This window comes from Myotis daubentonii, chromosome 10 (assembly GCF_963259705.1).
Source record: "Myotis daubentonii chromosome 10, mMyoDau2.1, whole genome shotgun sequence".
Lineage (NCBI taxonomy): Eukaryota > Metazoa > Chordata > Mammalia > Chiroptera > Vespertilionidae > Myotis > Myotis daubentonii.
The window spans coordinates 18,458,409-18,472,621 of record NC_081849.1 but is presented as its reverse complement, the minus strand read 5'-3'; the positions used below and the strand labels follow the sequence as shown (position 1 = coordinate 18,472,621).

General features: G+C 45.6%; 1 pseudogene; it reads right to left on the bottom strand.

The window, feature by feature from the left end:
• Positions 1-786: 786 nt before the first annotated feature.
• Positions 787-1,281, bottom strand: LOC132211328 (fatty acid-binding protein 5-like; annotated as a pseudogene).
• Positions 1,282-14,213: the final 12,932 nt, after the last annotated feature.

Genomic DNA, 14,213 nt, shown 5'->3' with positions numbered 1-14,213 from the left:
TTAAGAGGATATGCACTTGCAAGACCCTTTGTGGTAATATCACTCCATCGAGATGATTTGAGGTGACTTATCATTGTTTTCTCTTTGTAAAGCTGAAAGACATTTAGCTAATAAAACTGTGTTTCACTAAGCATATCTCAGGATTGTTTGTCATATAAACTGCAAATGTAAGTACTTTACTTGGGAAGACAGAAACCTCAAGATACATTAAAATGTAATGGTCGCGGTGTAAATTGACTATTTATGATGATAAACTTGCCCACCTAAACTCCCTGGCAAATTTAATTCATTCTTTCAAAACTTAGACACTACTTTCTTCCTGATCTTCCTTTTCTAATAATTGAAGCATCTTTAGAAATATTATCTTTTGAAAAATGTTTTTATTGATTTTAGCGAGAGAGGAAGGGAGAGGGAGAGAGTGAGAGAGATGTGAGAGAGAGACATTGATTAATTGTCCCCCATATACACCCCGACCGGGGATCAAACCCGAAAGCTGGGTGTGTGCTCTCACCCTTAACCCAACCCGCGACCTCTGGGTGCAGGGGAGGACACTCAACCAACTGAGCCACACTGGCCAGGCCTCGAAATGTTATCTTTTACCTCCCAATTAGTAAAAGTATGCGAATGAAATACAGTTATTTATTTCAGCTTGAGGAACATCAACTTCTAGGTGAAAAATGCAAAAACTCTTCCTATTGGCGTTTTCTTTCTTTTTCTTTCTTTTTTTTTTTTATAGCATAAACACATATATTTACTGACGAAACGGCGGATCTTAATTAAACCAACTCAGAAATAGTTGCATGTATGGTTGTGATAACTGAACACAGTTAATGGGGGGAAAGCGTGGAGAGATTTGCTCACTGAGCTGAGCTTGTTTATCCTCAGGGCTAATTCCCGTCTGGAAGGACGATGGAAGTTTTCCTCCGCTTTCTCGCCGATCCGAGTACAGCTGACATCGTTCATGATGCATCCCAATCCCACCACTAGCTTCCCGCCCTCCAGCCGCCTGCTGGTGCGCTCCGTCCCTCCCCTCCTGGTGCTGGACGGTCGGAGTTTTCCCGCCCTCTGCTGTGGTCTCTTCAAACTCCTCTCCCAGGTTGCAGGAGAGCCGGGTGGTCTTCAAGGTGCTCTCGGTTTCGAGGGTGAGGTGTTTGCCATCAGAAGGGACGACAGTCTGGCTTGGCCACGGCGCCCATTTTTCGCAGAGCCATCCCCACGCCTAATTCCTTCATGCACTCACTGAAGCCTTTGCTCTCCAATGAGCCATCTCCCTACCAGCTGCTGGATGCACCAAGGTGGGCGTGGAGTCGTGCCGACCGGAGCGGAGCAGAGTGCGGTGATGGGAGCGTGGCACTGTTGAAGTTTCCTTCACTCTTCCGCAGGGGCCCGGTGCTATTCTGATTTGCCTCATTTCCTGCCCATTCCAATCTCTCCGTTTGGCCCCCAAACTCTTCCACTTGTCTCTTCTCTCTTTCCAAGTAGGCTTTATTCTAAATCACCTGCTTCCTTGACAATCCTTTGTCTATCTACACTAATAAAAGAGAAAAATGGTAATTGGCGTATGACGATACCCTTTTCATTGGCTAATCAGGGCTATATGCAAATTAACTGCCAACTATGATTGGCAGTTAACTGCCAACTAAGATTGGCAGTTAACTGCCAACTAAGATTGGCAGTTAACTGCCAACAAGATGGCGGTTAACTGCCAACAAGATGGCGGTTAATTTGCATATGTAGGCACAATGCAGGGAGGCGAAAGGGAAAGCAGGAAGAAGCCCCCTGCCACTGACAGTGATCGGAAACCCAAGGGGGAGCTAAGAGCTGGGGGGCAGGGCAAAGGTGGCCCTGAGGCCACCTTTGCCCTGTCCCCCAGCCATGATCGGAGAATCAGGTGCCTTTTCCGTCCTGGCCAGTGATAGCAGGAAGTAGGGGTGGAGCCAGCGATGGGAGCTGGGCACGGTCGAAGCTGGCAGTCCTGGGAGCTAGGGTCCCTTGCCTGGGCCTAAAGCAAAGCCCACGATTGCGGGGCCGCTGCAGCTGTGGGTCCCCGCTGCCCGAGCCGGACGCCTCAGCCAGAGGCGTTAGGCCTGGGCAGGGGTGGAGCCTGCAACCATGGGGAGCTGGGGGTTCCCTGCCCAGGCCTGACACCTCTGCCGGAGGCCTCAGGCCTGGTCAAGGGGCCGATCCGGTGATTGGTGATCGGAGGGTGATGAGGGTCAACTCCTCTGGCCGAGGCATCAGGCCTGGGCGGGGGGCTGAGCCGGGAATTGGGGGGTAATGATGGTCCCCTTGCCCAGGCCTGAAGCCTGGGTCAGAGGCGTCAGGCTTGGGCGGGGGGTGGAGCAAGCGATCAGAGGGAGATGGGGGTCCCCTGCCCAGGCATGATTCCTGGGCCAGAGGCCTCAGGCCTGGGCGGGGGCCAGAGCCAGTGATCGGGGGGAGATGGGGGTCCCCTGTCCAAGCCTGACACCTCTGGCGGAAGCGTCAGACCTGGGCAAGGGGCCGATCAGGTGATCAGAGGGTGATGGGGGTCTACGCCTCTGGCTGAGGCATCAGGCCTGGGCAAGGGGCAGAGCCAGCAATCGGAGGGGTCTGGGGGTCCCCTGCCCAGGCCTGATGCCTGGGCCAGAGGCATCAGGCCTGGGCTGGGGGCAGAACCAGTGATGGGGGGAAATGAGGGTCCCTTGCCCAGGCCTGACGCCTCTGTCAGAGGCGTCAGGCCTGGGCAAGGGGCCGATCCTGTGATTGGAGGGTGATGGGGGTCAACGCCTGAGGGCTCCCAGTATGTGAGAGGGGGCAGGCTGGGCTGAGGGTCACTCCCCCCCACACACACACACCCAGTGCACGAATTTTGTGCACCAGGCCCCTAGTTCATAAATATGGAGATGCCTTTTTCTCTAATGCTCAGTACATAGGACTAGTGGGTTGATGGGTGAATTCTCCTCCTGTCAGAGAGCTTTCCCAAATTGTTCTTCTAACTGCTAACACAGTTCCTAATCCAAGCACTTCACACAATGCAATGCTGGGGCGGGGGGGCGTCATTTGTTTAGAATTACAGACAACCCCAAGGACACCATATTAAAGCCAGATGCCTTATGGACTTATGCACTCATGTTTGTGAATGACTGGGCTAGGGCAAGCAAGTCTTAGGCGGCAAAGAATCTACAAATTTGTGAGAGAATAAGAAGGAGGAGGAGGAGGAGGAGAGGGAGAAGAAGAATTTAGAGATCATCTAGTTCAGTCCCTTCATTTTAATAAAAAGCAAACCTAACTAAGGTGAGCTCAGGGAGGATAGAAACCTCCCATACAAAGAAGAGAAAAGTTCACTTGATCTTGATTTTCAATTCAAATGCAGTGAAAGCTGGGAGGGAGGGAGGGAAGGAGAGAGAGAGAGAGAGAGAGAGAGAGAGAGAGAGAGAGAGAGAGAGAAGAGAGAGAGAGAGAGAGAGAGAGAGAGAGAGAGAGAGAGAGAGAGAGAGAGAGACTAAGCCCAGAATTCCCCAGCAAGCAAGGGAAGCCAGACACGAAGGCAGAACCACAGGCTCTGAGCTGTGCCGCCATGCCCAGGGCTCCTAGTGCAAATCTGTTGAAATCAAGTGGCTTTGGCCTTTTGTAAAATATGGATTTTTTTTTTTTTGAGTCTTTTCAAAAACTGGCCTGGAAAACACTATCATGTCTAGTGTGTGACAGTGACACGGGAAAGTTGGACTGGAATGCGCGGTGTTCCCCTGGGCAAGATGATTTCCCGGGCTCTTTGTCTGCCGGAGTCGAAGAATGAAACCGCAGACAGAAGGTGGTGCAGCAAAGGTGGAAATTTATTGAGAAACAAGCACAGACTCCCACGTGGGGAGGGGAAGAGTCCCACTGAGACCCTGTTTCCATGGTTCATAAAGGCTGCAGATCTTTGTGCCTTGGTATCGCCTCTGATTGGCCACTATTCCTTAGATTGGTTACTATAGTAACTTCTGCCACTCCCAGCTCCCTTGTCTTATGGAAATGTACTATTTTGTAGCTCTATAGCCTTGTTCTTTTTCCATGGACCCATTAATTTTCTAAAACTTCCTAAACCTGCCTATTTCACCCCTAAAAACTCCTTTCATCAGCATCTCTCATTTGGGTCTGATTCTTTCCACTGGAGTGCAAGGAAGTAGAAAAAGGTTGCATTTTCAATTGTTTACGATGTCCTGGGCTCTGAGCCATTTGCAGGTCAGAGAAAAGAGACATACATTGAAATGTGATTCTTAAAAGAAATCCCCTAGCTGTTTAAATTGTGTAATTTAATACTTTGTAGGAGAAGGTTTGGAGGACTTAAAAGAAACCGAGCTTTACCCCTTGGCTAAGGAAAGCCCATTTTGGCCTCTTATTCCCAGTTGATGTCAGGGCTTAGAAAATGAAGTTCTGTATGATAGGGTTTACCTAGCCATACCTCTCTGTTATTTGCTTAAATATTTGTTTTTCCTTCTCAAGTCCTGCCATTCATACCAGAAACTTGAAGTCATTTTTATTTTGTTCTTTTTATAATAACCTTCAAAGGTTTTTGTTTTTCTTCTATCCTTGAAAGGCCAAATCTACACTTCTGAGTGCCGCACACTTGTCATGAGGATATTAACTAGGATTTCCTCATGTTCTCCCTCTGGGACTCACAGTAAAATGATGGCCTCATAACGGGTCACTTTGGCTCTTCACTGACGCCCAGAGCACTTCTTCCCCTCCCCCCCTCTGACGTGTGAAAGTTGTATTTGTTTCCTTCCTCTGTTGCCTCTCCTGAAACATCAGGCTTTCTTCTGCGTGGCTATCGGATGCAGAAATAGACTGGCTCTCCTCCACAGCAATTTCCCTTCGGTTCCCCTCCTGGTATCTGAGCGGCACTGTGGGACTTGGGTCACTTCTTCAGAATCCATAGTATGATACTTTACAGGAGGATGCAGAGAAATGAGTCTCAGACCTAATTCTATGGAACAGTTGCAGCAGGAATAGAAATGTAGAAGTTAGAGTCCAGGGGAGAAATTCAATTTTAAGTTTAGTCGGTTGCCTGCTGCTGGGATCAACAAGGCATGCATCTGAATGTAAGTATGCCTTTGTGGAATTGGCCCCAGAAAGGTATCTGAAGTGATTAAAGCAAGCTGGGAACTCACGAGATAAGCAGCAATACATTCATTTAGCCATGTTGAAGGAGGTGGGGCCCAGTAAGTCAGGCCTGTTAAACTTGTTTTCTGATTTTTCAATGTTCACTAGGTGTCTAATATATATACGAATGGACACAAATATATACACATAACTGCTCCCAAGTAACCACTATGGTATGGTCAGTGTGTAATTTGCTGCCTTTATCCAGAAAGAAGCTTTGAGAATGAGAGTGTTAGCTATTTTATATTCTAAGTCACTGGGGAGGGCTGATCCTTCATCCTATATAATAAAAGCCTAATAAGCAAATTGACTGAACGGCGGAACAACCAGTCACTATGATGCCCACTGACCACCAGGAGGCAGATGCTCAACACAGGAGCTGCCCCCAGACGCAGGTCCCAGGCCAGCCAAATTGGGTGCCAGTGGGGGGTCCTCCCCCCTCCCCCGATCGCCCCGCTGGTCACCCCACAGATTGACCCTGATTGCCGGCCAGGCCTAGGGACCCCACCTGTGCAGGAATTTCATGTACCAGGCCTCTAGTTCCTTTATAACAAGCTACTCAGCAGGAGTTTGGTGGCAGAAAATATAGAAATCATATATCCTCAATACATACCTAACTCTCATTTGGAGTTGTTCTTTTATAGAAATTATGGAACCTGGAACTTAAAGGCAAGATTTTTAAAATAACTTGTTCTCAGAAACAATCATAAAAATTGACCTCATTGATTGTTGAATAAGTAACTGGTAACTTTGACTCCTTATGTTCTGGCCTTTATGTCGGTGAAAGCCTACAACTGTGGATGAAAATGGACCTGCAGGACAGGGTGGACTCGCTGGTGGAGAAGATGGTCACAGAGGTGACAGCGCTTCTTCCAGGTCAGTTCATCTCGGACTTGTTCCCATGACTGAGGTACCAGCTTCTCTCACTGCGGCAGGACCCAAAGACAGTGGTCGCAAAGCTTCTTTGGGGGTAATGGAAATGCACCGAATCATCATCAAAGTGAGCGTCTTCGTATGAGATTGTTTTTAAACTTCCTAGTAGAACGAACCTGACCTATGAGAATATGGTACACACGATAGAATTGAAAAGAAGAGCGGAGGAATAGGGGAGGGGGAGAGTTCCCATCGGAAATGACTGGAGTGCTCCTGAGGGGCCTGATGGGCACTGAGGTCGCTGCAGTGGGGGTGAGGAGGCACTAAGGTGACGCCTTGACCTAGCAATAGTGTCCGTCTTTTCTTCTTCTTCTTTCTCTGCATCGTAGTCTACATAGAAATTGATCAGATATGCATGGAGAGCACCCTGGGGTTGAAGGGCTAGTATTTTGGCACCTTTGTAGCACATGTGTGACCACACACAGGATGGGAACCTGTGCTTTCAGGACAGGCTTAGCAGTCTCACAGTCTGACAGTTTTAGTTTGGAAAGCTGGGCCTTGGCTTCTCGGGTGTGGCTGTTGCCTAGTATGTTGACACCTGCTGCTGGGCCAGCTGGGGACTGGGGGGGCGTTGGTGTGGACTTACTCAGCTGGGAGGCCTTCATTAGGAAAACCCCTCGGGGATCCCGCCCTGCTCTCAGCGAGTGTCTCCTCCGCCCAAGGGGAGTGGTAGCAGGAGGGGCACAGGCTGCCTCCTCTCAGCCTGGCCTGCTGCTTATACAGCAGCACCGCCGTTCACCATCAAACGTCACCACAAGAGCAGACGTTCCGGCAAGTCTAAATCTTGGCCAGTGTCAATTCCAGAACTTTCTTCACGTTTATAGACTCATTACATGCCCTGAACTTTAAGGGGAATTTGTCGTTTCCGAACAAAAAATATTCATGAACGTTTCCTCATTTAATTTTCACAATGACTCTGTGAGGTGGACATTATTATCTTGATAACTGTCCCAATGTGCTTTTTTCCTTATAAGCTGTTTCAACAAACATTACTTAACTGTATAACACTTGTGGTCTACAGAATAACCACCTACCCACCCTGCCCCCCAAACATCATTAGCCTAATCCCTGGATTCGGTGAATTTGTTAAAGTTACATGGCTACAGGGAATTGAGATTGCAGATGGAATGAAGTTTGCCAACTCCTTAACATAGGGAGTGCACCCTGAGTTACTTCGGTGGGCCCCCTGTAAACCCAAGGGAACTCACAGGGGGAAGAGCAGGCCGGAGAGTGCAGAGTGATGCTGTGTGAGAAGGACTAGCCCTGTTGCTGGCTTTGAGGATGAAGGGATGGGACCAGGGGGCAGAGAGTGGGTGGCCCCTGGGAGCTGGAAAAGGCAGGTGTGAGAGCACAGCCAGAGCCCTGCTCAGCTCTGCTGCTCTGACTTGCTCTGAGTCTTTATATTCTTCTAAATTCTTTTCGACTACCCTAGGGCAGTTCCTTCTCGAACCCTGCCCACTGTCCTAACTGTTGGGAACTTAGTCCAAGTTCCTCCTTTATCCTCTGCTCACTAGTAACAGGTTCTGGGTCCAAGCCCCTCTGCCTGGGCTGGACCTCCTTGGATGCCAGATCTTAGACAGAGAAGCCATGAGAAGTTGTGGGTGTATAAGAATGAGTCTTTATTGCAGAAGCCAGTGGCCACATAGCCATCAGACAAAACAGTCCTTCACAGCACTCCCATATAGGCAGCTGTACACCGGCTGGTAAATACTTATCTTTCCCACGAGCAGCATCAGTCTCTGTACCACAGCTATTATCTGAGCAGCCGCACGCTGCCTCCAGACTCACCGCCTCACATCATAGCGCTACCTAAGCTCTCTGCTTCAGCAGCTTCTATCTCCCCTGCCCAGCACACTGGCTGGTCTCTGTAGCCTCACATAGTAACTGCATCCGAGCTCTTCTCTCAGCACACTGGCTGGTTAACATGGTAGCTAGATCTGAGCTCTCTATGAGCTCCTATCCTTACATCGTAGCAGTACCAGCTCTCGGCTCCATCTGAGCTCCCTAGCTCCCCCACCAGTGAGGGACCAGCCTATTCTCTCACCAACTAGCTGGTCAGTAACCTGTATATTCTCTAGAGCAGTGGTTCTCCACCTTCCTAATGCCGCGACCCTTTAATACAGTTGCTCATGTTGTGGTGACCCCCAATTTCATTGTTACAAATTGAACATCATGAAAGCATAGTGATTAATCACAAAAACAATATGTAATTATATATGTGTTTTCTGATGATCTTAGGCGACCCCTGTGAAAGGGTCGTTCGACCCCCAAAGGGGTCATGACCCACAGGTTGAGAACCGCTGCTCTAGAGACAAAGAAGGCTAGTTGCCAAGAGTGACACCAATCATTTGGGTTACGGAAGGGCCCAGTGTACGGTGAGATTGCCGTGGCCTCGCAGCTGTTGTGGTGTCTCAGCCTAGGCGCAGGCTGGCCTTGGACATCCGGCATAGAAACAAGGCCTCCACGCTCTGAGTGGCCTTGGCTGCCTGGGGACTCTGGCGAGGTTCCCACAGCAAGGAAACAGATTCTCCCCTAGAGCTTCCGGGATGGAACATAGTCCTATTGACCACTTGATTTTCACCCAGTTAAACATGTGTTGGACTTCTAACCTATAGAAGTGTAAGACCGTAAATGTTGAACTGTTTTAAGCCCCTAAGTTTGAGGTAATTTGTTACAGCAGCCATAGAAAACCAAGAATTCGATTTTCCACCCAAGGGAATGGTCTATTAGTGGTCAGCAAACTCATTAGTCAGCAGAGCCAATATCAACAGTACAACGATTGAAGTTTCTTTTGAGAGCCAGATTTTTTAAACTTAAACTATATAGGTAGGTACATTGTTATTAACCTAATTAGGGTACTCCTAAGGCTTAGGAAGAGCCACACTCAAGGGGCCAAAGAGCCACATGTGGCTCGTGAGCCGCAGTTTGCCGACCACAGGTCTAGGTAATTAAAGTATGATATTTTGATGGACAGTTTTAATGTTTTAGATGGAACTATCACTTACATATCATTTGCATTTTGTTAGTACATTAAGCAGGATACATGGACCACAATTTAGCTTTCTTTTAATAATTGTGGGCTACAGTTATGCACACAAAGGTTTGGCGCCTGGGGCTGTTGATATAAAAAAGGCTCTTAGCTATTACATGAAATGAGCCCAGCCCTGTTTGTTGCTGTTTTTTGAGTCCTTGGGCCTTTTTTCTCCTTCCTTCCTTCCTTCCTTCCTTCCTTCCTTCCTTCCTTCCTTCCTTCCTTCCTTCCTTCCTTTCTTTTTTTAAATTAATTTTTAGAGAGAGGAAGGGAGAGGGAAAGAGAAACATCAGCGAGAGAACAAAAACATCAATTGGTTACCTGCCTCCTCCACGCCCCCCTACTGGGGATTGAGCCCACACCCTAGCATGTGCCCTGATTGGGAATCAACCAGCAACCTTTCAGTGCACGGGACAACACCCAACTGAGCCACACTGACCAGGGCTCTCATTATTTCTTGCTGCTGGCTGTTTATAAGTTTCTGCCAGCCAACCCTAATGCTGCTTTTCATCAAACTTGCTAAAAAGAAGACTTAAATTATATTTAATTGAATTCAGAAAGTATATTCTGAGTGCCATATATAAAATGTGCTTGGTCTTTCAGAGGATCAAACATCATACGAATACATCTATCAGTATTTCCATGTATATTTAACATTCACTACAATCCTGTGAGATAATTGGGAGACTAATAAACGCCTCTTTTTGGTGGGTTTATCTCTGTATCTGACCTGAAGGGGAGAACACTGTCTTTTAAGCTGATAGGTTTGAGATGTTCTCAAGTTTGTGACCTTGAAAAGCCTGCATTGCTGAGAGGTGGGAGAGGAGAGCACAGGTCGGGCTGGGAGGAAGGCAGGAGGGGTGGTAAAGAGCTTGTGTTTTATTCTAAGTGAAGAGAATGAAGGAGAGAAGCAGCATGATCAGAGCAAAGATCACTTGACTACTGTGTGAAGAATAGATGGGGGGAGATGGGGGCGGGAGATGGGGGCGGGGGGTGGGGTGGGGGGAAGAGCCACAGAAGTGGGTGAGAGGAGACAGTTAATAAGCAGGCTATGCCAGCTGTCCAGGCAATGAAGTGGTGACTTCGACTAAGCAGTGGAGAGAAGGGGATATACTTTGGAGGCAGAACATATTACTCAGACCTTAAAGGAAAGCGTTAAGGTAGTATGTTGGGCAAATATTCAGGCTATTTTGTGTCAGAGGGGAGCTATAACCCGACCAAGGCAAAAGGCCCCCAATATGATAGCAGAGGCATGCACAGTATAGAGATCTTGGCAGCATTTAAATCAAGACTGATGGCATGATCACAATGTCAGAAGCTTAAAATTGGGCCCAAACAAAGGTAGGGAAGGCCACTTCTTTGCTGCCCTTCCTTAAAAATAGCCTTTCTCTTGCTGTCCCCAGGACTAGCGTTCTGACTCTTGCATGACCACCCAGCCAGGCCGGTCGGATTTCTGCCTGCTCCAGGCTTTGCCATGTATGCCTGCAACCCACCAACTCTCCTGGGGAAATTGGAAAGCTGGCAGAATGTTTACATGTGAATCTTGGCTTGTAGAAAAGTCAGTTTCTAATTAAACTTATCCCCAGACATTTGAATGTTGCCATCTCAAGCCTAAGAAAACCTGTTAATCAAACCAGACTTCAGAGGTTGACTTTCAGCTTACTGGAGAGTTTCTAATTTCTTGAGTCAGGAAAGGATCCAGATGCTGAGAGAAGGATATGAGATGCTTTGACCTAGACGTCTGGCTGTGAATAGCAGATGCCAAGTTTTCTAAATCAAAATGTCATTTTTCTAGCAAATGCTAACATTTACTATTCTCGTGTATTTTTTTATTTTATTTTTTATAAGAATACCTCAGAAGGAGCCTGTTTTATAAACAGCCATAAACTCTTTGCATCTAGACAGAAGTTTCTTGAGTTCTAGAAGATGTCATGACTGCTTATATTCCCTTGAAAGTCACCCCACCTCCAGAATGGTAACTGAGGCCCATCAATCACTCCTTGTTCTCTTTATTAGAAGTCATAAGAACACTAACTAAGCCAATTGGTAGGAGTCATTTTTCTACATTAAAAATATTCTACCTAACAGCCCCAAAGTAAAGCCATAAGAACACTAACTAAACCAATTGGTAAGAGTCATTTTTCTACATTAAAAATATTCTACCTAACAGCCCAAAAGTAAAAATTTCCTGCCTCTTTTTTGTTTTTTAACCTTTAAACATGTTAATAATAGAATGGTCGCAAGAAAGAAAACTTGCACATCCTTTCTAAATCCCTTGCAAATAAGCTTAGATTGATTTTTTTTTTTTTTTTTGCGTCAAAAACTCAAATCTTTTCTGCTTCAATGGGACTCTTCAACAAATTGACATTCACAAAGAGTGATTTGCTGGGTCCTGAGAATTTTAAGTAGTTAAGTCAGCGAAGTGAGCTCACATCCCTGTGGAAAATCACAACCAATGGCCAGAAGGGGATTCAAACAGTGAATGCCCATTGCCTAGAAGAGCTCAACGTTGGCTGCTCATTGGAATCACTCGAGAAGCTTTGAAAAATGCTGACTCTTGGGCTACACTTCAGACCAGTTAGGAGGGAGCCGAGCATCACTGTTTTCGAGGCTGTCCCAGTGACCCCAAAAGGCAGCCTCAAGGGAGCCGCTACTGCATACCAATGATGTTTTACCTCCAGGCACATCAGGGTTACTTAGGCATTTTGCTCCAAATGTACATGAACTCTAGAGAACTGGGATTTAGCATTCTCTGCATGAGAAGTTCATTTGACAAAGGGCACAAGGAAGTTGGCACGATTTGCTTCTCACTGTTCGTAAGCAGGTGTGCACCCTGTGATTGCTTTGAAGAACTGGGTAAGAACAGTTGGCACCCCCTGAACAAAGTTGTTTCCTCAAACCTGCTCCTTGATTACATTGTATTTCTCAACTAAAGAAAAGGCGGGACCTTAGAAGGACAATGGAAGAGGAAGCTTAGTAATTACCTGTTCCGCCAGGTGCCAGGACACCTATATAAGTAAGGGGGTGAGTAAACACTGTCCACTCAGGAACTTGGCTTCCGTACAAAATCCAGGGCTTCTGTAAACCAGTAATCATGGGACAATAGGAGGAAGCTGGGACTGTTTCTAACTGGGGAGAGAAATCACTCCCAACAGAAAGATACTCCCACCCCAACTCTCTCTCTCTCTCTCTCTCTCTCTCTCTCTCTCTCTCTCTCTCTCTCTCAAGACTGTTTACATCTGAAGAAACTGATATGCATATGAGATGAAAATGTTCTTTATAAAGGAACAGATGTACTTAAAAATGATTAGACAATGAAGGTCACAGCTGAATTCCATTGTCTCAATCTTCCTGAAGTAATCCAAATTATGATGTGTTAATTGAATAAATAAAAATTGATCTTAACAAGTGAACAAAGGAAGATTAATCTCCCTACCACCAGCAATGATTATGTGTTTTGGCCTCTGCTCTATATAATAGCTCTCAAAGTTGTTATTCAGAAAGCACTGGTTAGCAGAGGTTTTTGTGTGGCTGAAACTGGTAAACATCTGGGAATCCACGTGCTCACCATTTAAATTTTCTGTTCCTTCATCATATGAAACTGTCACATTATTTTGCCTAATGATACCATCATTATCATATTCACTTGAGTGACAAAATGCCAGATTTGTGCTCATCAATTTTTCTGCTGCATCTTTCCAAATCAAAGAGCTTTTTCTTTTTAAATCTATCAAATTAGCATGGTGGGCTCAGGCAACAGAGAGTAAAATTTCAGTAGTGCTATTCAAAAATTAGATACTATCTTAGTCCATCCCTGTAACTCATGAATTTAATTTAGTGCTGTCAAAATGTACCATTTAAGCTTGAGTTGCTCTAAATTTAATTATGTGTATCAAGACAAATATTTAAGTGTGAAAATTTCAACATAAGATATAAAAAAGTAAAGATAATTGAGAGAGGAAGAATAAAAAAAAATCTATACCGATCTGCGAATCTATATAATTCTAATTCCTGTGACTGAATTAAAATAATAACGTTGTTTTCCATGTATTAACAATGATGTTTTGTTTACAAACATATTAAAGCAAGTATAGTGAGTAGAAATCACATGAAAAATAGTTATAAGGGTTGAAAGTTCTCTAATAAGTTAACAAATGTTTTGAGGAGAATGACTAAAAGAAAGTTAAAAGAAAAGCAACGTACCTTAGTGGTTAGGCGCTTTGGCTCTGAATTCAAATAACATGAGCTTAAATTATGGCTCACCCACTTCTTTGTGAAGGGGGAGAGTTATTTGACCATTCAAAGCCTATTTCAGTGCTGCCCAACTCATATGTTTATTGTGAGAATAGAAGTAAACAACATGTGTGACTTATAGTAAGTGCTCAGCAGTGGTAAGCTGTTATTATTAACAGCACAGATTGTGATAGTTTTCTATATATCACATTACATTATATTGAACTAGAGGCCCAGTGCATGGATTCGTGCACTGGTGGGGTCCCTCAGCGTGGCCTTTGGGGATAGGGCTGAAACTGGCATCCAACATCCTCCAAGGGATGTAGTAGTGTGGGAAGCGGCAGGCGGCCAGGGAGGAACTGCTCCCGCTCATCCCGGCCCTGCTCATCCTGGTCAGCTGAGCTGTGCTCCCCCTGTGCGAGTGCACTGACTACTAGGGGACAGCTCCTGCAGTGAGCGTCTGCCCCTGATGGTCAGTGTGCATCATAGTGACCAATCGACCAGTGGCTTAGGCATATATATATATATATATATATATATATATATATATATATACTAGATTTGGTATATATTTTAATTCAGTCACAGGAATTAGAATTATATAGATTAGCAGATCGGTATAGAATTTTTTTATTATTCCTCTCTCAATTATCTTTACTTCTTTATGTCTTATGTTGAAATTTTCACACTTAAATATTTGTCTTGATACACATAATTAAATTTGGTTTAAATTTGGTATATATATATATATATATATATATATATATATATATATATATATATATACTAGAGGCCCGATGCACATAAATTCATGCACTCACGGGGGTGTCCCTCAACCATACCTGCACCCTCTTGCAGTCCGGGACCCCTCGGGGGATGTCTGACTAAG